We start from the raw sequence: 21749 nt of genomic DNA on the forward strand, positions 1-21749 counted from the left end.
TTCAGGAGAACACTGAGGTAACCTCCTTCAGCTAGCCTACTAAATAAGAACTGCCACAATTTGCCAGGGCTGCAGGCTCCATGCTTGACCCCTGACATGACCAGCTCCTTGGTCAACCACATACACTATGTGCCTTTGCAATAAAGTTTAAGGAAACACACATCCATCATAACATCATGGCGTACCCTACACCTATAGAACAAATGAAGCAACCAGATGCCAGTTGCAAAAAAACATATCATTTACTACTGACTGATAAACATCGCAGAAATTAACACTGACCGCTGTTTGACATCGTACCATTAAAAAAAGAACAGAAAAATGGGGGAAACAAATACCGCCTGTGATAAGGCTGTGTTGTGTTTAAAGTGCCTTAAGCTTTTGCTTGCAGATGCTATGTCTAGGTGCTCCCCACTCGCTGGCACTGGCATTGGAGACAGCCTGCTCACTCTGCTGTCCTGTTGGCCTTGATGACCTTGGCAGGCATCCTTTGGCCTGTGGAGCCTGTGCTGACCCCACCTGGGTGGGAGCGGCCAGTGCCATGGCTGGCACCTCCCCAGTCACTGAAGCCTCATCAGATGCCAAGGTCACTGGCAGAGGGGCGGAGGAGCTGCTGCCGTCATCCAGAGCACCCTGAGAGGAGCCCGCTGAGATGATAGGCAGCTCTTGCGCCAACTTGAGGTTGCTTTGGACATTGCTGCTCACCATTGATGGACGGGCACCTCCTGGGATACTGGGTGCCCAATCCATGTCCCACACTGACAGTGACCGGCTGAAGTCACTGCTGCTGTGAGGGCTTGCAGGTCCAAGCGAATCTGCAGGAAGCCCTGATTGTTCTTCTGGAGGAGCCTCTCCATGAGAGTCGCCATTGTCTCTTACTACTGAGTGCATAAACCGAGCAAACAATGTTTGCCTATTCACTCTATAAAAACTCTTTAAATTTTAATCACCTCTACAAAATCTTTTCTCAACTTTCCCTGTTCCAGTGGAAATGATGACAATATCTTTAGTCTCTACTCTGAACTATAACTCCTTATCCCTTGTACTATCCTGGTGAATCTACATTATTTATTCTCTATAGCAAAATTGCAATAAAATTGGAACATTTTCAAGCATTCAGGAGACTCTAATGGCTCATTCATGCTTGTGCTTTCCAAACTATTTCCAAATGTTTCTAATTTTGAAACCTTTTTTCCTTCTATAAATCATGTCCATCAGTTCACTCTTCCAACCTCAGTCTCTATTTGACACTAACAATTTTGGCAGAGTCTTAAAAGAAGAACCTTGTTCCTTCATTTAGCCTCTACATTATCTTTTCATAAAACTCTACACTTGGAAGAAGTGCAGGACTGTAATACATTGGTGGCATTGATACTTGAAACAGAGATAATGGATCATGCATAAATTCAGGTGAAATCTGTAGCTTGCCACCTAGAACCCAGTACAATATCTACAACTCCTTCCATATGCTCCATAGCAAACACTGGGATCAGATTTTTGAGATGTACCCTAGTTGTGCTAGCCTGGTCGATCTCACTGCATTGTGCTGTTACACTGTCTCAAGATGCTGGTGGTCTGAAGGCTAGGTGACGACTGGGATGATGGGGGTGGGTGTGGTGGGGGGGCAGTGCCGGAGTGGGGGGTGGTGTTGTGGGATCGGGGCTTTGAAAAACATTGGCCAGGATTTTCTCCTCGGCGATTTGAGGGCGGGGCCCGCTCGCCAATGGGAAAATGACGCGGGATGATGTCGGGAGGAATCCCCGACGTCATCCCGGTCCCTTTAAATCTTTAGGAAGGCGGGCGGACGGCGAAATCAGCTGTTCGCCCGCTGACCTGTCAATGGCCAATTGAGGCCATTGACAGGCCCACTGAGATAATTAAAGACCTGCCCGTCCAAGCTTAAGGCTGGCGGGCAGGTCAAGAGCCCCAGCGGGCTTCTGATTGTTCATGAAACTTCATCCACTGACGGGATGAAGTTTCATGTCTGTTTTTAAAAAATTTAATAAATTTGATGTGTTTATTATTAACATGTCCCATCCCGTGTGACATTGTCACACGAGGGGGACATGTGAATAATTTTAATATTTATCTATTTTTAGACTTTACCTACCTCTCACGAATCTCCCTGAGACAGGACTTTGCCTCAGGGAGCATCGCGCTCTTTTGTGTGCATGCGTGAAAGAACGCACTTTGACAGATGGGGAATCCTTCCCCCCCCACCCCGCACAGGAAGCGCATAGCCTGTCAGGAAGGCCACTGGGTGGGCCTTAATTGGCCCGCCCACTCAAAATGGTGGCGGGTCCCGTTTTGATGGCGGAGGGTCGGCTGCCCGCCCTCTACCGAGCCGGTGGGGCCCGCCCGCCATCCGAGGGCAAGATTCTGCCCATTGGTACTGTTGAGTTTGTAAATTACGCCTCTTATGTTAGCAATGCTACTACTGTACAGTGCGCAATAAGTTAATAGTGTGAAGTTTGTAATACGTTATTACTGTAGAGTTAATTATACATTAGTTTGCCAAAGTTAGATGAAGTGACAAAGACTTGTACTCGCTGTTCTTTTGATACCTGGGACCAGATTTTCGGGGTCGAAATTGGGCTAGGATGGAGACGGGCAGCTGGGAAAAATGACGGCGATGCTGTGTGCCTGGGTGTCCCATCTCCATTCCCAATGTCATAAACTCTCCCAAGGGCTGTGGGGGTGGGTTGGGGTGGGGGGCAGGGTTGCAAAAGTGATGTGCTCCTAAACAGGTCAATTAACAGTGTTAAGGTCTTATTAAAAGCCCATTTCTGTTAAGATTTTCCTGGGAAGTGGCCGATATTTTGGAGCTGCCTGCCTCAGACTGAAGACAGGCGTGAATCATAGTGCATGGGGTGGGTCATGGGTGGGGGCAGAAAGGTTTCTAGAGGTAAAAGTAATTGTTTGAAGTTGAAATTGTGACAGCCCATCACAGTTCAGTGGAGGAGTCAGAGTTAAGAAATTTGCCATTTTGGGGGCCGTCACTCACTGTGTAGGCATCGGAGCAGTGAGGAAGGCTGAAGGAAAGGTGCAGCTGGGAGCGGGTGCAGCATCCTCAGAAATAAAGGCCATTTGAGATGAGAAGCGGAAACCTGCAGAGGGAGGGCAGAACCCGGGTATCAGGAGGCCAGAGGAGAATTACGAGGGGCATGAAGGAGAAGGAGACACTACCCTGAGCACAGGATCTGCAGGCAGAGGCAAAGATACCTGGGAGAGACTGAGTCCTGAAGGAGACTGGGACTCTGTAGGCAGGTGGGCACAGATATCTGTATCCCCATCAGTGCGGACCTCTGTGGCATCTCATAGGTGGCTCCAGGTGATGGATGCCCTCCTCACTGAGGCTGGGCAACACATCAGATTCATAACTGATGGAGCTTTGCAGGCTCAGGGGGCACTTGGGACAATGTTTGGACCAATCAGGTGGTCCTTTGCAATACCCCCCTGCAAGGTTCTCGGTCATTGTGGTGGTTGGCTGAGCTCTCCGTAACATGGCCCTCCATAGTGGTGCGGGCCTTGAGGCTGGTGAGGCCTTGAAAAGGGACAGCTCAGTGGAGGAGGAGCTGGAGGTATGGAAGGAGCAGGAACTGGAAGCAGAGGGAGCTGATGCTGAAAAGAGAAGTGCCCGTGCTGCATGATAAGATGGCAAAATGGACAATAGAATCCATCCATGTTTTAAAAGATTGTGATTCTGCTGCAACCTTCTTAATTTCCAGTTCAGGGACATATTGTCGCCACTTATGTGATTGTCAGAATGACAACCCAGGTCCAACACAGACACTGGATTATCTTTTCATTGATGAATTAAGGGTAAGGTGACTTTCGCTCAGCCTGTAACTCCATTGTTAATCTGCTGAAGTTTCTGACGAAGGGTCAAATTATTTTTGTAGGACAGCCATGGCAACAGCAAGCCATGAGTGATTGGCTTTCTGTCACTGCTGGGAGGGTGGGAAGTTAAATTCAGCTGAATAATCATTCTGTGAATGGAGTAGCTGAAAAAAAAAATCTGCATAAGGAGAAGTTTGTTCCCCTCAGGAAGGGCTCCCAGGTTTTCTGATTTATCCACGTTGGTGTATGAGTTGCCAGAATAGACAGGTTCCTGGGACTAAGAACAAGAATCCACTTAGGTACAAACATTGTGGACTGAGATAGCTGTGACAGCCAGTGCAACTCCACCTTCCCAAGCCTGCTGACCAGTGTAAGAGATGGTTTAATGACCTGACAATGTAAGTGAAGGCACCGTTATTCATGCACAGCCGTGCACCTTTAAGTAGGCATGGCCCACCCCCTGGCCTGCCATTCCCACTTTGTGCCATTAATCGGCTGAGGGGAAACCTAATTTATTCACAGCAATCCTTTGCCAACAACACTGAACCTTACTAAATCTGCACCATACTTTGAAGGCACCTTCCCTGTCAAGCTAGAGCTGTTCTGGAAGGAGCGCTGTTTGAAGGGGGGCCACAATATGCAGGTATGATAGTTATGGAGTACGTACAAGATGCCAGGGTGAAAACAAGCATGAGTGGTTTTAAAGCATAAATAGGGTCCTGCAAAGAGAGTTTAGGGAGTTAGGTGCTAAGTTGAACGTCAGGACCTCCAGGGTTATGATCTCAGGAGTGCTACGCGTGCCACGTGCTAGAGAGGCTAGAAATAGGAGGGTAATGCAGCTAAATACGTGGCTAAGGAGATGGTGCAGGAGGGAGGGCCTCATGTTTCTTGACAATTGGGCTCTGTTCCAGGGAAGGTGGGACTTGTTCCAACGGGACGGTTTGCACCTGAACTGGAGGGGGACTAACATCCTTGCGGGTAGGTTTGCTGGTGGCTGCTCCGGGGTGTTTAAACTAGATTTGCAGGGGGAGGGGAACCAGAGTGTTTGAGCAGATAGTGAGGTGGAGGAGGATAAAGGTCAAGCGAGGAATGCATGTATATACAGAAATCAAAGGTCCGTACGTGATAGAAATGTTCTCAGGTGCATCTATTTCAATGCAAGGAGTATTGAGGGAAAGGCAGATGAGCTTAGGGCGTGGATTGGCATGTGGGATTACAACATTATTGCTATTAGTGAGACTTGGTTGCAGGAGGGGCAGGACTGGCAGCTCAATGTTCCGGGGTTCTGTTGTTTCAGACGTGATAGAGGGGGAGGGATGAAAGGGGGAGGAGTGGCATTACTAGTCAGGTAAAATATCACAGCTGTGCATAAGCAGGACAGCCCGGAGGGCTCGTCTACAGAGGCCATATGGGTGGAGCTAAGGAATGGGAAAGGTGTGACCACACTAATAGGGTTGTATTATAGACCACCCAATAGTCAGAGAGAATTGGAGGAGCAAATCTGTAGAGAGATAGCAGACCGATGTAAGAGTTGTGATAGTAGGAGATTTTAATTTTTCACATATTGACTGGGATTCCCATCCTGTAAAAGGGCTGGATGGCTTGGAGTTTGTCAAATGTGTTCAGGAAAGTTTTCTAAATCACTATATAGAGGTACCAACGAGAGAGGATGCAATACTCGATCTCCTATTAGGGAACCAGACAGGTCAGGTGACAGAAGTATGTGTAGGCAAACATTTTGGGTCCAGTGACCACAATGTCATTAGTTTTAAGCTAATGATGGATAAGGATAGGTCTGGTCCTCGAGTTGAGATTCTAAATTGGAGAAAGGCCAATTTTGTGGAAATGAGAAAGGATCTAGGAAGAGTGGATTGGGAGAAGTTGTTTTCTGGCAAGGATGTGTTCAGTAAGTGGATGGCATTCAAAGGCGAAATTTTGAGAGTGCAGAGTTTGCATGTTCCTGTCAGGATTAAAGACAAAGTTAACAGGCATAGGGAACCTTGGTTTTCAAGAGAGATTAGCGATCTTGTTAAGAAGAAGAGAGGTGTATAGCAGGTATAGGCAGCAAGAAGCAAATGAGGTACTTGTAGAGTATAGAAAATGTAAGAAAATATTAAAAAAGGAAATCAGGAAGGCAAAAAGAAGACATGAGGTTGCCTTGGCAGATAATGCGAAGGTAAACCCAAAGGGTTTCTACAAGTATATTAAAGGTAAAAGGATAGTAAGGGACACAATTGGTCCCTTTGAAGATCAGAGTGGTCATCCATGTGTGGAGCCTCACGAGATGGGGGAGATCTTAAACAGTTTTTTTGCATCAGTGTTTACTCAGGAGACTGGCATAGTGTATAAGGAAGGAAGGGAAACCAGCAGTAGTGTCATGGAACATATAGAGATTAAAGAGGAGGAGGTGCTTGCTGCCTTACAGCGAATAAAGATAGATAAATCCCCCGGGCCTGACATGATATTCCCTCGGACCTTGAGGGAGACTAGTGTAGAAATTGCAGGGGCCCTGGCAGAAAAATTTAAAATGTCCTTAGCCATGGGTGAGGTGCCGGAGGATTGGAGGGTAGAGCATGTTATTCCGTTGTTTAAAAAAGGCTCCAAAAGTAAACCAGGTAATTACAGGCCAGTGAGCCTAACGTCAGTAGTAGGTAAATTATTGGAAGGTATTCTGAGAGATCGGATATACAATTATTTGGACAGCTAAGGGCTGATTAAGGATAGTCAGCATGGCTTTGTGTGTGGTAGGTCGTGTTTAACGAACCTTGTAGAGTTTTTCGAGGAGGTTACCAAGAAAGTAGATGAAGGAAAGGCTGTGGATGTTGTCTACGTGGACTTTAGTAAGGCCTTTGACAAGGTCCCACCCGGGAGGTTGGTTCAGAAGGTTCAGACACTTGGAGAGGTTGTAAACTGGATTCGAAATTGTCTGTGTGGGCGAAGACAGAGAATGGTAGTAGATGATTGCTTCTCAGACTGGAGGTCTGTGACTAGCGGTGTGCCTCAGGGATCTGTGCTGGGACCATTGTTATTTGTTGTCTATATCAATGATTTGGATGATAACGTGGTGAATTGGATCAGCAAGTTTGCTGATGACACAAAGACAGCGAGGAAGGCTTTCAAAGCTTGCAGAGAGATCTGGACCAACTGGAAAAATGGGCCAGAAAATGGCAGATGGAATTTAATGTGGAAAAGTGTGAGGTGTTACATTTTGGAAGGTCAAACCAAGGTAGGATATACACAGTAAATGGTAGGGCACTGAGGAGTGCGGAGGAACAAAGGGATCTGGGAGTTCAGATACATAGTTCCCTGAAAGTGGCGTCACAGGTAGACAAGGTTGTAAAGAAAGCTTTTGGCATACTGGCCTTCATAAATCAAAGTATTGAGTATAGGAGTTGGGATGTTATGGTGAGGTTGTATAAGACATTGGTGAGGCCAACTTTGCAGTATTGTGTGCAGTTCTGGTCGCCTAACTACAGGAAGGATATCAGTAAGATTGAGAGAGTGCAGAGAAGATTTACTAGGCTGTTGCCGGGTTTTAAGGAGTTGAGTTATAGGGAAAGATTAAACAGGTTAGGACGTTATTCCTTGGAGCGTAGAAGAATGAGGGGAGATATGATAAAAGTTTACAAAATTATGAGGGGTATAGACAGAGTAAATGCGAGTAGGCTCTTTCCACTTAGATTAGGAGAGATAAACATGAGAGGACATGGCTTTAGGGTGAAAGGGGAAAGATTTAGGGGGAACATTAGGGGGAACTTCTTCACTCAGAGAGTGGTGAGAGTGTAGAATGAGCTACCATCTGACGTGGTAAATGCGGGCTCACTCTTAAGTTTTAAGAATAAATTAGATAGATACATGGATGAGAGAGGTCTGGAGGGTTATGGACCAGGTGCTGGTCAATGAGACTAGCGGAATAATATTTTGGCACAGACTAGAAGGGCTGAATGGCCTGTTTTCTGTGCTGTAGTGTTCTATGTTTCTATCAAGTAGCAGACAATTACTGATAAGTGTACAGCCACCTTCCTTTTCCTGCACCATTCATGAACAAGTCAGCAGACTGTGGTTCCCCTTTCTTTCAGTATTTTCAGGCCCAAAGAGTGCGAAACTAGATTCAGGCTGGAGTACATCATCCCCGAGATAAATCGGTTTCATGGCAGTTTATAAATCAGATTAACGTCAAAAGCAACTTTCATATGTGAGACACATAGATTTATTGATGAGTGTCAGAATGAAGCAATGATTCACACATCAGAGAAATGAGCGAGGGACTTGGTCTGACATTATGATGCTTAGATTGGAAAGGAAATTATACTGATGACAATTTTGCAGTGTAAAAGAAATGGGTTTGGCTGGTGGCTTACTACACTGTAGCTAGGCCGTGTAGGGAAAGAAACCTTTCTATGTCTTGTGTGGACCGTTCTGACTGGTTTCCTGTTTTGTTGTAGATGTTGTATAATGGTCAAGTGGTATTTGTGGGGAACGTTGTATTTTTCCTGGGATATAAGAGAAGACAAAAGTTAATAAAAAAAACCCTCTTTTTGAGTTTGGGGTGGGTGGGGGGCTGGATTTTCATGTAGGGTGGCAGAATGCCAGTCAGGCCATTTCGTGACTTCTGAAACCCGAGTTGCCTCCGAGCCCCTTTAGTCCTGTGTTTTCATCCATGAAGGTTGTGTGTGGGTTCCTGGTGCAATTTGTGAGTTGTGATTGGGTGTGGGCTCAGATTTGGGCCTGGAAGATTTCAGGTGTGGAGTAGGTGCTTCCCATTCTATGTCTACTAAAAGGGCAGTTAACAATTAACCTTTCCAACAGTTAACCTTTACAATGGTATCCCTGGATGTGAGTCGGAATGGCTACTGGAGAACTCTAACCTTTGCACTGTAGGTACCGTTGATGTAACCGATAGTCGAAATACCGCTGCTCTGTGAGAGCTGGCCCAGTAACTGCATCAGTGTATCCGACAGCTATTGCTACATCCTCTGTTCTGTGGCAATGTGGCCATTCTAGCTTATACAATGAGAACCCTGCTGCATCGGTCTTTCAGTTCACCTCTGAAAGTCACTAACTTTTAATGAAACATCATGCAGCAGCTCAAGCATTTTGTTCCAATTTATATACGATCAAATGTCTTCACTTTCTCACTCGCCATTTGCTTGCAGCATCCAGTTACTGTTTCTCAAGCCTCACAAGTGGTTGAATATATGATTTTCCCAATGCCCTGCCAATGGTATCTTCAACTCCCTCCTCTGCCCTCCAGGTCTTGCTTCACACTCTTGCAAGGTGACCATCATGTAAAGTGATGTTGGATGAGCAGGCCTCTGGCCACAATGGCATCCATCCTGCATGAGTAGACAGTGGAAAGCTGGTTATGGAAGCAAACTCTGTCACCCTCTATGTATGAGACGCTGCGGCAGTCAAGCGAGAAATGAACTGGGCCACCCTGGCACAAAGGGCATCAATCACTGCATGGATACGCCTGTGCACAGCTGACTTCGTGCTGCCACATAGGCCGGTTGTGGAGCTTTGGAATGAACCGCTAGCAAAAAGATTTAGGGCCATGGTGAGTTTCAGTGCCAAAGGTAGCATATGCCTCTGACCTCCCCTTGGCTGCAGGCCTTCTTGAAGAAGAGTGCATAGCTCAGACACAGGATCATAGGAACAGGAGCAGGCCATTTAGCCCATCAAGTCTGCTCCACCATTCAATACAATCATGGCTGATCATCCACTTCAATGCCTTTTTCCCACACTATCCCCATATCCCTTTACGTCATTGGTATTTAGAAATCTGTCAGCCTCTACTTTAACCATAATCAGTGGCTGCAATTCCACAGCCCCCTGGGGTAGAGAATTCCGGAAGATTCACAACCTTCAGAGTAAAAATAATTCTCCTCATCTTGATCCTAAGTGGCTTCCACCTTGTTTTGAAATGGTGTTCCCTGGTTCTAGACTCCTCAAACAGGGGAAACATCTTACCTGCAACTACCTTGTCCACCCCTTTAAGTACTTTGTATGTTTCAATGAGGTCACTTCTCATTCTTCAAAACTTGAGGCACAGTTTCTCCAATCTCTCTTCATAGGACAGCCCCGCCATCCCTGGAACAAGTCTGGTGAACCTTTGTTGCACTCGCTCTTTGGCAGTAATATTCTTCCTAAGGCAAGGGGACAAAAACAGCACTGAATAGCTCGGCTAAGTGGAGTGTACATCCTGCACTATGTATGAAATCGTGCTCGCAGACGTGTCCATGACAAACATCTGTAGGAAGTGTCGCCAGCTGCACAAGCTTGAGTTCTGGGGTTCGGAACATGAGTGGTGGCTGGAGTCACTGCTGTGCAACCATGAGGCATAGGACTTTGTGGATAGCACATTTAGAGAGATGGCCACATCGCAGGTCAAAAGCGTACAGCCAGAGGGGGGATGGATGACCACCAGGCAGTCTAAGAGAACCAGGCAGGTAGTGCGGGAGCCCCCTGAGTCTATCCTGCTTGCTAATTTTGGATGCACTCAGGGGAGTGCAGCCAGAGCCAAGCCTGTGGCACCACGAGTGGCTCAGTTGCCCAGCAGGGAGGAAGAACAGAAGAACAATAGTGATAGGGGATCCCATAGTCAGGGAATCAGACAAAAATTTCTGCAGTAGTAAATGTGACTCCAGGATGGTGTGGTTCCAGGGTCAAGGATGTCATGGAGCAGCTGCAGGACGTCCTACTGGGGGAGGGGGATCAGCCAGAAGTCATGGTCCACATTGGTACCAACGACATCGGTAGGAAAAGGGATGAGGTCCTGAAAGCAGATTTCAGGGAGTTAGGAAGGAACTTAAAAAGCAGGACCTCAAGAACTGTAATCTCAGGATTATTTCCAGTGCCACATGCTAGTGAGCATAGGAATAGAAGGATAGATCGATTAAATACGTAGCTGGAGAACTGGTGTAGGAAGGAGGGCATCAGACTTCTGAGGCATTGGGACCAGTTCCAGAGCAGGTGGGATCTGTACAAGCTGGACTGGTTACATTTTAACAGGACTGGGATTGATATACTCACAAGGAGATTTGCTAGTGCTGTTGGGGTGGGTTTAAACAAGCTTGTTAGGGGGGTGGGATCCTAAGGGGTGGCTCAAATTGGAAGAAATAAAGTTGGTAACAGGAAGTAGTAGTGAGAATAGAAGGCAGGAGATACAAAGCAGAGCATTGAGTATGCTTTGAATGCAGAATGATGTCAAAATGACAAAGTTAAGGACACTCTACCTGAATGCTCACAGCATTCGCAATAAGGTAGATGAACTAAAGGCACAAAGAGAGGTAATAGAGGTAAATGGGTATTATATAATTGCCATGTTTCCCAGACTGGGAACTGAATATTCAAGGATATTTGATGTTTAGGAAGGACAGACAAGAAGGGAAAGGAGGTGGAGTTGCGCTGATAATAAAGGATGGGTCAGTGCATTAGTAAGATCTCAGATTGGAAGAACAATGTGTGGAATCTGTTTGGGTGGAGCTAAGAAACAGCAAAGGGCAGAAGACATTGGGTGGAGTTGTTTATGGGCCACCAAACAGTAGTAGCAATGTGGGGCATGTTGTTAATCAGGAGATGAGGGAAGCATGTAGCATGGGTAATACAGTAATCATGGGTGACTTCAATCTGCATAAGACTGGGTAAAACAATGGAGCACTAATCCTGTGGAAGATGAGTTTCTGGAGCGTGTTGGGGATGGTTTTCCAGAGCAGAATGTTGAGCAGGCGATGAGAGGACAGGCTATTTTAGATCTAATAGTATGCAATTAAAATGGGCTAATTAATAATTTTGTTGTAAAAGAACCTTTAGGGATGAGCGACCACAAGATGATAGAATTTTACTTTGTGTTTGAGACTGAGGTAGTTCACTCTGAGGCAAGGATGTTAAGGTTGAATAAAGGAAATTGTGAAGGCATGAGGGACAATTTGGATTGGGAAATACATTAAAAGGTGTGACTGTATATGGACAGCCATCAAAGAACTATTACATAGCTTACAACACCTATACATTGCTTCAAGGTGCGAAAACCCCCAAAAAGTCAGTCAACCGTGGCTGACAAAGGAAGTTTAGTATTATATATGATTAGAAGAAAAGGCTTATTAAGTTGCCAGAAGTAGTAGTAAACCTGAGGACTGGGAGGTTTTTAGATTATAGCAAAGCAACACCGGTGAAGAAAAGGAGAATAGAATATGAAGGCAATCTGGCAAAAAACATAAAAATGGACTGTAAAAGCTCCGATAGGTATGTAAAAAGGAAATGTTTGGCTAAGACAAATGTAGGTCAGGAGAATTCATAATGGGGAATAGAGAAATGTCAGAGGAGCTATATGATTACTTTGTGTCTGTTTTCACTGAGGACGATACAGGAAATCTCCCAGATTTAGAGATCCAACGGACGATGGGAGAATGAGGAGCTGAAGGAAATTAATATAAGTATTAGTTGTATTAGAGAAAATAATAGGACTGAACGTTGATAAGTTCCAGGTATCTGATATTCTGCACCCAGAGTGTTGAAAGAGGTTGCTATAGAGATAGTGGATGCATTGGTGATCATTTTCCAAAATTCCATAGATTCTTGGAATAATTCCTAAAGATTGGAAGGTAGCAAATGTCACCCCACTATTTAAAAAGGGAGGGAGTAAACAGGGAACTAGAGACCTATCAGTATCATGCTACCATCAGTAGCAGGGAAAATGCTAGAATCTATTATAAAGGATGTGATAAATGGATTCTTGGATAACCATGATCTGACTGGCCACAGTCAGCATGGATTTGCAAATGGAAAATCATGTTTGACAAACTTGTTGGAATTTTTTGAGGATGTTACTAACAAAGTTGTTAAAGGAGAATTGATGGACGTAGTATACTTGGATTTTCAGAAGGCTTTTGATAAAGTCCCCACAGGAGGTTGATTAGCAACATGAAAGCACATGGGATAGGAGGCTTACTGGCATTGATTAAGGATTGGCTAACAGACAGCGAACAGAGAATAGGAATAACGGGTACCTATAGAATCTTTTACATTCCATTTTTATGTTTTTGCTAGTTAACGTTCATATTTAATTCTCCCTTTCTTTATCAGTTTCTTGGTCCTCCTTTGCTGTATTCTAAAATCCTCCCAATCCTCAGGTTTGGCAACTTTATAGGTCTTTTCTTTTAATCTTATCTTTAATGTCCTTTGTTAGCCACAGTTGACTAACTTTTCCTTTTTGGTTTTTGTGCCTTGAGGGAACGTATAGCTGCTGTAAACTATGTAATAATTCTTTGCCTAGGTACTGTCATACCTCATTTTCCTAACCACCTCAGCCAATGTGCCCCTCATACCTTCATAATTTCCTTTGTTCAAATTTAACACCCTGGCTTAGCTTGAACTACCTCACTTGTAAACATAATGTAAAATTCAATCATATTATAGTCCCTCCTCCCTAAAAGTTCTTTTGCAACAAGATTATTAATTAGCTCCATTTGGTTACAAAATACTAAATCTGAAATAGCTTGTTATCTCATCGGTTCCTCAACATACTGCCCAAGAAAACCATTCCTAACACACTCCATGAACTCATCCTCTGCAGAATTAGAGCTTATTAGATTTACCCAGTCTTCATGCTTCTCCAACCTCCTGATTAATATCATGTCCCACAATACCATTGTTTGGTGGCCTATACATAGCTCCAACAAATGTTTGCTGTCCTTTGCTGTTTGTTAGCTCCATCCAAACAGATTCCGCATTTTCTGTTTCTGTTCCGAGGTCCTTCCTTACTAATATACTGATCCCTTCCCTTATTATAAGTGCAACACCACCTCCTTTCCTTTTTGCCTGTCCTTCCGAAATGTCAATAGCATGTAGGCAATGACACAACTCCTCTGAGTAGACAAAGCCTCCTCCTGCATTGTCACATCTAAATAAGTGACCCTGTTCCTGTGGACCCTTTCTGGTAGGTACTGTTTCACTGTCTGACACTTTCTTCTGCCCGGAACTTGGCACCTTGGTTCATTCCACCCATGGACCTGTCCTTATAGTGCGTGAAGCACCTCAGGCTGCTGCTGCTGCTGCACGTGTGTCTCTATTTATTGAAATGGGCATGGTGCTGCATCCATGTCCTGGGGGACAATTTCAAAGGGAGTAGCTGACTGTTGCAGGCAGTAAGGCTGCAGTGGATCTTTGTTGCTGGCAGGTCGGTAGCTGGGCTGAGTGGGCCTGTAGAGACTCCTCCCTGCACTCCCCCTGTGCACCCCCTTCCCTGAATTTTTTAAGTGGCAGGCAAGCACTAACTCGCTGCAAAATCCCCCCGAGCTCTCCTCAACATGACAGGAGTGGTCATGACTCGAGTGAGGAGACATTTTTTTAAAAATTCACAAAACATGTGAGAAGAACTACAAAATTGAGGCACCTTTTATAATGGCAACCCAGACACCATAGGATGTGCATGTGAGGTCGCAACCCAAGACCTTCCCAACCCATGAAAAGGCCACACGCAAAAAGAAACTCAGGGTCAAGAAGGGATTGGCATTTTGGATTTGCCGCAAAAATTTCAGTTATTTGCTTGCCTCACCCCATCCCCGCCTCCATCAGTAGATGAAGATCCAGCCCTGGGAAATTTGTCACCTCTCATGGCTTTTACTTGTCAGTCCTTGAATTCCCTCCTTAAAAGTCTCTGCCTCCCTATCTCTCACTCCCCCTTTATGACGCTGTTTAAAACCTACCACTTCAACCGAGCTTTTGGAGGCCTATTCTAATATCTACTTAAGTGGCTGTGTTAAATTTTGTTTGATGATTGTTCCTGTGTGTGGCATAATAGGTTAGTTAATAGTTATGTTAATGAAATAGTGATGCATATCATGATGTAACATTGACCTCAGCAGTTATGTGCTACAGACCCTGTTAGTAAGGTGGGCTAGTCTGCACACAAGAGAGATGTACTTACCTCTTAGCTTATCATGTGAATCATGTAAATAAGGTAGTTTTGAAGAAACCTACTTGAGTCACACCTAAGCCACCCATGAGTAGAAGGATACACTTCCAGTATGGATTAGGCCACAAGATAAACCACAAAACATGGCAGCAGTGCTGGTGACACCAATCTAACAACAACTTGGTGCCATTGGCTGAGTGCACATGGCGATAAATTAGAAGCTGGCATTAAACGAGGAATCTAAAGACTTACCTGATGAGAGGCACACTGAGAAATGGTAGCAATGTCAGCACTAGGCGGGCATGTCATTACCCCTTCCACAGCCATTCGAAAACCTCGAAGGTGCACAGAGAGGGCAGCGTTGGGTGTTGTGGAAAAAAAAACACATCCTGAGGTACCATGCAGCATTATGTTTGCATGCCAATTAGCAGAAGTACCAGACTAGTTCATTCCTCTATGCAGTGAGCCTTATCACCAATGATGTCCTCCTGAGAAAGGGGGTAGAAGAGACTTCTGCAGACTTCAAAACTGTTCTAAAAGCACTCATAGGAACAGGAGAAGGCCATTCGGCCCATCATGCCCACTCCACCATTCAAATAGATCATGGCTGATCATCTACCTCAATGCCACTTTCCTGTGCCATCCCCATATCCATTCATGTTAATATTATATAGAAATCCGTCAATTTCTGTTTTGAGCATGATCTCCATCCCTCTAGAGGTAGATTCACAACCCTCTGAGTGAAGAAATTCCTCCTCATCTCAGTCTTAAAGTGCCCCTTATTCTGAGGCTGTTTCCCCTGGTTCGACACATATTTCAGCCCAAAATGGAACCTCATTACCAAGCGAGCACAATTAAATCAGAGATCCTAAAGGTTAGGGGAATCTGCTGAATTGTTTTTCTTACAGAACTGTATAGGCTAGCCAGTTTTTGTGGGTATGGTGAATTGGCAGATAAACTTAATTGCGACCATATTGTCATCGGAGTCCACAAAGAAAAGCTGTCAGATTTTTTACAGACAAAAGATGACCTAATGCTCGATCAAGCAGTTCTATATGCCGGGAAGGCTGAATTTAGGGAGCCAAAGTGGGTTATAATCCGTTGAGATGCTGAGGGTTTGGATGAGTCTTTTAGCTGGGTAGGCCCAAAGGCGCCAGCTGTGCCCACTCAAAAGCCCGCCAAAATGGGCAAAAGTGTGGGCAATCCTACAACAGCCATCTTGAGATGTTCATGCTGTGGCACGAAAAAAAACACAGAAGGCAAGATTCCTAGCAAGGGGGCACAGAGTATTTCCAATGTGGAAAGACAAGACACCAAGCTGGTCTGTAAATCTTAAAAAAATCATCAAAGGAAGAAAGCAAGTGAATGTCAGTGAAGCACAGACAATTCAAGGAATTGGGAATAAGGAAAGAAATGAGATTACAGATTTCCTAGGAGAAGTAAAGGATCTTTTGGTCAGTCACTTTGGAAGTTAAAAGCTTTAACACTGACTTCAAACTTGACACCAGAGCTAGCGTTACAGTATTGGAAGATGATTTGTAATGCCTCCAAACAATCCAGCCATTAAGTACTTCCCAGCATTTTCTGTTTTTGCATCGAGCATTAAATTGCAAGGTCCAGTTGGTATGGATCCTCGAGCCAAAGGTTAGATAACTACCACCCTTCCCCACAAGGGGTGACAGATTGTTGACACCCTCCATTTCATCTACAATTAAAGCATACCTGTATATATGTATACAATTGGGCATTCTAGAAACAGTAGATGAAAATCTACAGCAGGACAACCAGGTGCCTATCATGGAGGAATTCCCAAAGTTGGGTGCAGAACAGACAACTTTCTGTCCAACAGCAGCTGGCGAGGTTTATTCATTGAGCGGTGGATCATCTCCGCCACAGAGACACCCTCCATTAGACCCCGGGAGGAAATTGGAGATCTCTCAGTTCTTTTTGAAGACAGACTGGAAGGTACGGAATCAGAAGGCACTGCAGCAGATGGTGACCATCCGCAGGAGGACCTTCTAGACCTAGGCTAGCTTTTTCCTGAAGAAGGTTATGAGAAAGAAGCCATTGAAGTAATGAGTCCATTAGAAGGTGAGGTCCGAGAAATTGATACCCTCTTTGAATCTACTGTCGAAGCACATGAAGTCTCTGTTTTTCTTCTGAGGAGTCAGCTGTGATTGCCATCAAAGAGCAGAATTTCTATCTTTGTCCCAGTGAACCCACCAGTGAGATGCATTGTATATCGTTGGCTGACCATAGGGAGCTGCCTTGTGAGAACAAAATTCTTGATTCCATCGTGAATCACACTGCCAGAGCATCGGTAGAGCCTTTCAGTTTGGGTGAAAGTAAGCTGACATGCACAATTCAATCTCATTAGAAAATCTTCCTTCTACTAGAACTGTCTTTCAGTGCAGAAGTAGAGACCAAAACTACAGAATTTCTATAGTTGCAGAGCCTTGTACAAGCAATTTGTCTAGATTTTGTTCAGGAGATTCATTCCATTGCTGAAGATGGTGTTATCTTATCTTCTTATGCTGACAGTCATCCCATTGACCATAGCCGAGCAGCCTCATACTGAATCAAGTGTGGCAATGTTACCACTGCCTACATTAACTCAAAGTAGTTTCCCAAATGTAGTAGGGAAGTCATATCTTCATTTCCTGCAATGCCTACAGGAATTTTCTTGTTCTTCCTGTCGTGTAGATTTGTTCAAATCTCAGATGTTGAATAACTTTTTTGTCAGTGAATGATACAGCTGCACAAATGCTCATTGGAGTTGGGGATACTTCATCTTCTCAGGCTTTTCTCTAAATGTGTTAAGAGGGAGCAAAAGATTTCTGAGCTAATGCCTATTGAAGAGAGTGCGGTTGTCTATGTCCTGAAGTCTCCTCTCTTGGATCTGTCTTTCATTGAAATGGTTTCTCAATCCTTACAGTTCAGTTTTGGTGGAGATCCCAGCCCAATTACCAACAACCCTGGAAAGCTGCCGGCCCTCTTCACCGATGTTATTGTCTTCCAGAGAATAGTCGAGCAACATGATGTATCCACAATGTCCTCCCAGAGAGCTAAGAACCTGTGGGAGATTGAATCCTTTATAACAGTGACTTGCTCAGTGGGGATATTGGGAGGGGTGGGGGGGGGTGGTGTTGGTGGGGGTTATGGGAAGGGTAAGAGTAGGAGTTGGATAGAATCTGTAACAGTAAAGAAGGTTACAGAAGTTTGAAAATGTAACGTAAATAGTTTAAGAAATAGTTTAACATTGTTGTTCAAAAAGTTGACATTATACTTGGGGGAAGATATAGCATAATGGATTAAGTTGTGGTATGAGACAGTGATGTGTATCAAGATGTAACAGTGATATCAGCACTCATGTGCCAGAGACTCTGTTAGAAAGGTGGGGTAGTCTGCATACAAGAGAGATGTACTTACCTCTTAGCTTCTCATGTTTGTGGTGTTAGTAAAGTAGTTTTGAAGAAACCAACCTGAGTTAGATTTAAGTAACTCTGATTAGATGAGCTAAGGGAAACTTCCCAGTATAGATTAGACCACAAGATAAACTGCAAAACACTGTGAAGTACCTTGGCACTTGTTACTATGTTAAAGGTACTACATAAATGCAAGTTGTTGTTGTTCTTTGTCAAGATTTGTTCAAAGAAAACTTGCCAGCCTATTTCATTTTGTCACTCTAGAAAGTCAAACTGTGATGTTATTTAAATGCCCAGCCCTTAAAAATAAAAAAGTCTACCTCTGTTAGTGAAAGGTTAAAAAAAACCCAAGTCAGTAGGTTGTTTAAACCCACAACCCTTTCATTTTTTTTAAAGGCTGCCTCTGTCTGTGAAAATTGATAAAAACCTGCTCCGTCAGTTACAGTAGCTGTGTGTTGACATAACCATAAGGGCCTTCATTATATCATTATTAATAGTTGGTTGTTTTCCACAACCTATCATTACCACAGTAGGGGATTGTAGGTTCATAGTTGGATTGACAGTACAAATAAATCATTAAGGATTTGCTGCCTTTGATGTTCAGGACATAGACAACCGCACTCTCTTCAATGGGAAGAGGTCCAACTGGCATTAGCTAAGAAATCTTCTTCTCCCTCTTAACACATTTAGAGAAAAGCCTGAGAAGATGAAGTATCCCCAACTCCAATGAGCATTTGTGCAGCTGTCTCATTCACTGACAAAAAAGGTATTCAATATCTGAGATTTGAACAAATCTACTATTTTACCATTTACTTGTACAGACAGGACAGGAACATAGTACAATTCTCCCCTCAAATATAATAGCCTGGAGTTTTTTGGAGTTGAGGAGACTCCACAGAGAATCCAAAATGGCAGACAGACCCCCATTTCCAGCAAATCTCATTTTTGCTGGTAGGTGAAATGGGTCAATGCATGGTTCACATGTGGGGAACCTGAACACAACAGGGCCATTAGAACTCAGTGGTGGGTTCAAACAGCCCCCATTTTCACAGAAGCAGGGGCCTTGACCCACAATGCAGAAGTTAGGACTTTTTAGGTTAGCTGTAAATGCTCTTGAAAGGTGGATAAAATATATAGAATGTCAAACTGTGATGTTATTTAAATGCCCAGCCCTTAAAAATAAAAAAAAAGTCTACCTCTGTCAGTGAAAGGCTAAAAAAACCCCCAAGCCAGTAGGTTGTTTAAACCCACAACCCTTTCATTTTTTTTAAAGGCTGCCTCTGTCTGTGAAAATTGATAAAAACCTGCTCCGTCAGTTACAGTAGCTGTGTATTGACATAACCATAAGGGCCTTCATTATATCATTATTAATAGTTGGTTGTTTTCCACAACCTATCATTACCACAGTAGAGGATTATAGGTTCATAGTTGGATTGACAGTACAAATAGATCATTAAGGATTTGCTGCCTTTGATGTGGGGTTATGAAGGGGTTATGTCTCATAAGGGATTAAATACTTGAGCGGATTTAAATGTTTTGAATGGGTTTTCATGAATAGGAGTGTGTCTGATATATTGTGAAATCCCTAATGGATATTTAGAACTTTATTTTATTTCATCTCTACAAGGCTCCGGTGGTTTGCCCATGGTGAATATTGGATGAGTTAGCATTGAGGGTGTGAGGGAAAAGGGTAGTGAGTGGGGGTCAGTGGTTGCCATGAGTTGGCATTAAGGTGACAGAGGGGCAATAAGGAAACATGGAGGTGGGTGACAGGGCATGGATTGCCATGAGTTGGAGCTCTTTGAGGAAATAACATGTGCTGTGGATAACGGGGAACCGGTGGATGTACTGTACTTAGATTTCCAGAAGACATTTGATAAAGTACCACATCAAAGATTATTACAGAAAATAAAAGATCATGGTATAGGGTGTAACATAGTGGCATGGATAGAAGATTGGCTGGTTAACAGGAAAAAAAGAGTAGGCATAAATGGATTTTTTTCAGGTTGGCAAAATGTAACGAGCGGTGTGCCACAGGGATCAATGCTGGGCCAGAACTGCTTACAATTAATATAAATGACTTGGATGAAGTGATGGATGGTATGGTTGCCAAATTTGCAGATGACACAAAGATAGGCAGGCAAGTAAGTTGTGAAGAGGATGTAAGGAGGGTACAAAAAGATGTGGATAGATTGAGTGACTGGGCAAAGATCTGACAAATGGAGAATAATGTGGGAAAATATGAAATTGTCCATTTTGGCAGGAAGAATAAAAGAGAAGCATATGATCTAAAAGGTAAGAGATTGCAGAGCTCAGAGGCGTAGAGGGATCTGGGAGTCCTAATGTATGAATCACAAAAGGCTCATATGCAGGTATAGCAAGTAATTAGGAAAGCTAATGGAAAGTTATAATTTATTGTGAAGGGAATTGAGTACAAAAGTAGGGAGGTTATGTTTCAGTTGCACAGGGCACTAGTGAGACCACATCTGGAGTACTGTGTACAGTACTGGTCACCTTATTTAAAGAAGGACGTAAGTGCATTGGAAACCGTTCAGAGCAGGTTTAATAGACTAATACCTGGAATGGGTGGGTTGCCTTATGAGGAAATGTTGGATAGACTAGGCTTGTATCCATTGGAGTTTAGAAGAGTAAGAGGTGATGATTGAAACATGTAAGATCACGAGGCGTCTTGACAGGGTGGATGTGGAGAGGATGTGGAAGAATCTAGAACTAGGGGTCACTGTTTAAAAATGAGGTGTTACCCATTTAAAACGAAGATGAGGTGATTTTCTTTCACTCCTGAGTCCTTGGAACTCTGTTCCTGAAAAAATGGTTGAAGCAGAGCCTTTTAATATTTTTAAGGCAGAGGTGGATAGATTTTTGGTAAAGCCAAGGGCTGATAGGTTATCAGGTGGGATGCAGATTTCGGGTTGCTATGAGGTCAGCCCTGATCTTATTAAATGATGAAACAGGCTCGAGGGGCTGAATGGCCTCCTCCTGCTCCTTGTTCGTATGTTCATATGTTATGGGGAGAAGGTGGGGACTGGCTCTAAGTGTATTGCTCATTTGGAGAGCTGATGCAGACACGATGGGCCAAATGGCCTCTTTCTGCGCCATAACAATTCTGTGATTCTGTGAGTGGAGATCAGTGGAACAAATAATTGGACCCAAACCATTTAAGAGCTCAAAGTCGTATTCCTGATGCAGGAAAGGTAAATTAATACGGGGATAATGTAGCTCACTAATGCAGAGAGTAAAGATAACCACGATATAAAAGAGGATTTTTTTTCAGCATGAGGACACGAGTACAAAATTGAAAACCCTCAAGCGTGACTAGGAAATAGGATTTTTTTTTACATATATTAGATGTACAGATGAGAAGACTTGAGAAACAGTTAACTTAAAAAAATGTTAGCATATAAACTAGTTAGGAAGAAAGTGAAGGTTGTAGGGATAAGTGAAGACACACACAGATGATCAAATAGTGAATAAACCAACATGGTTTCCATCTTATTTGGAATATGCTGCAGTCGTCTCTGGAATGTGACAAATCAGGACAGAAACTTAAT

This window comes from Carcharodon carcharias, chromosome 1, assembly GCF_017639515.1.
Source record: "Carcharodon carcharias isolate sCarCar2 chromosome 1, sCarCar2.pri, whole genome shotgun sequence".
Taxonomy (NCBI): Eukaryota; Metazoa; Chordata; class Chondrichthyes; order Lamniformes; family Lamnidae; genus Carcharodon; species Carcharodon carcharias.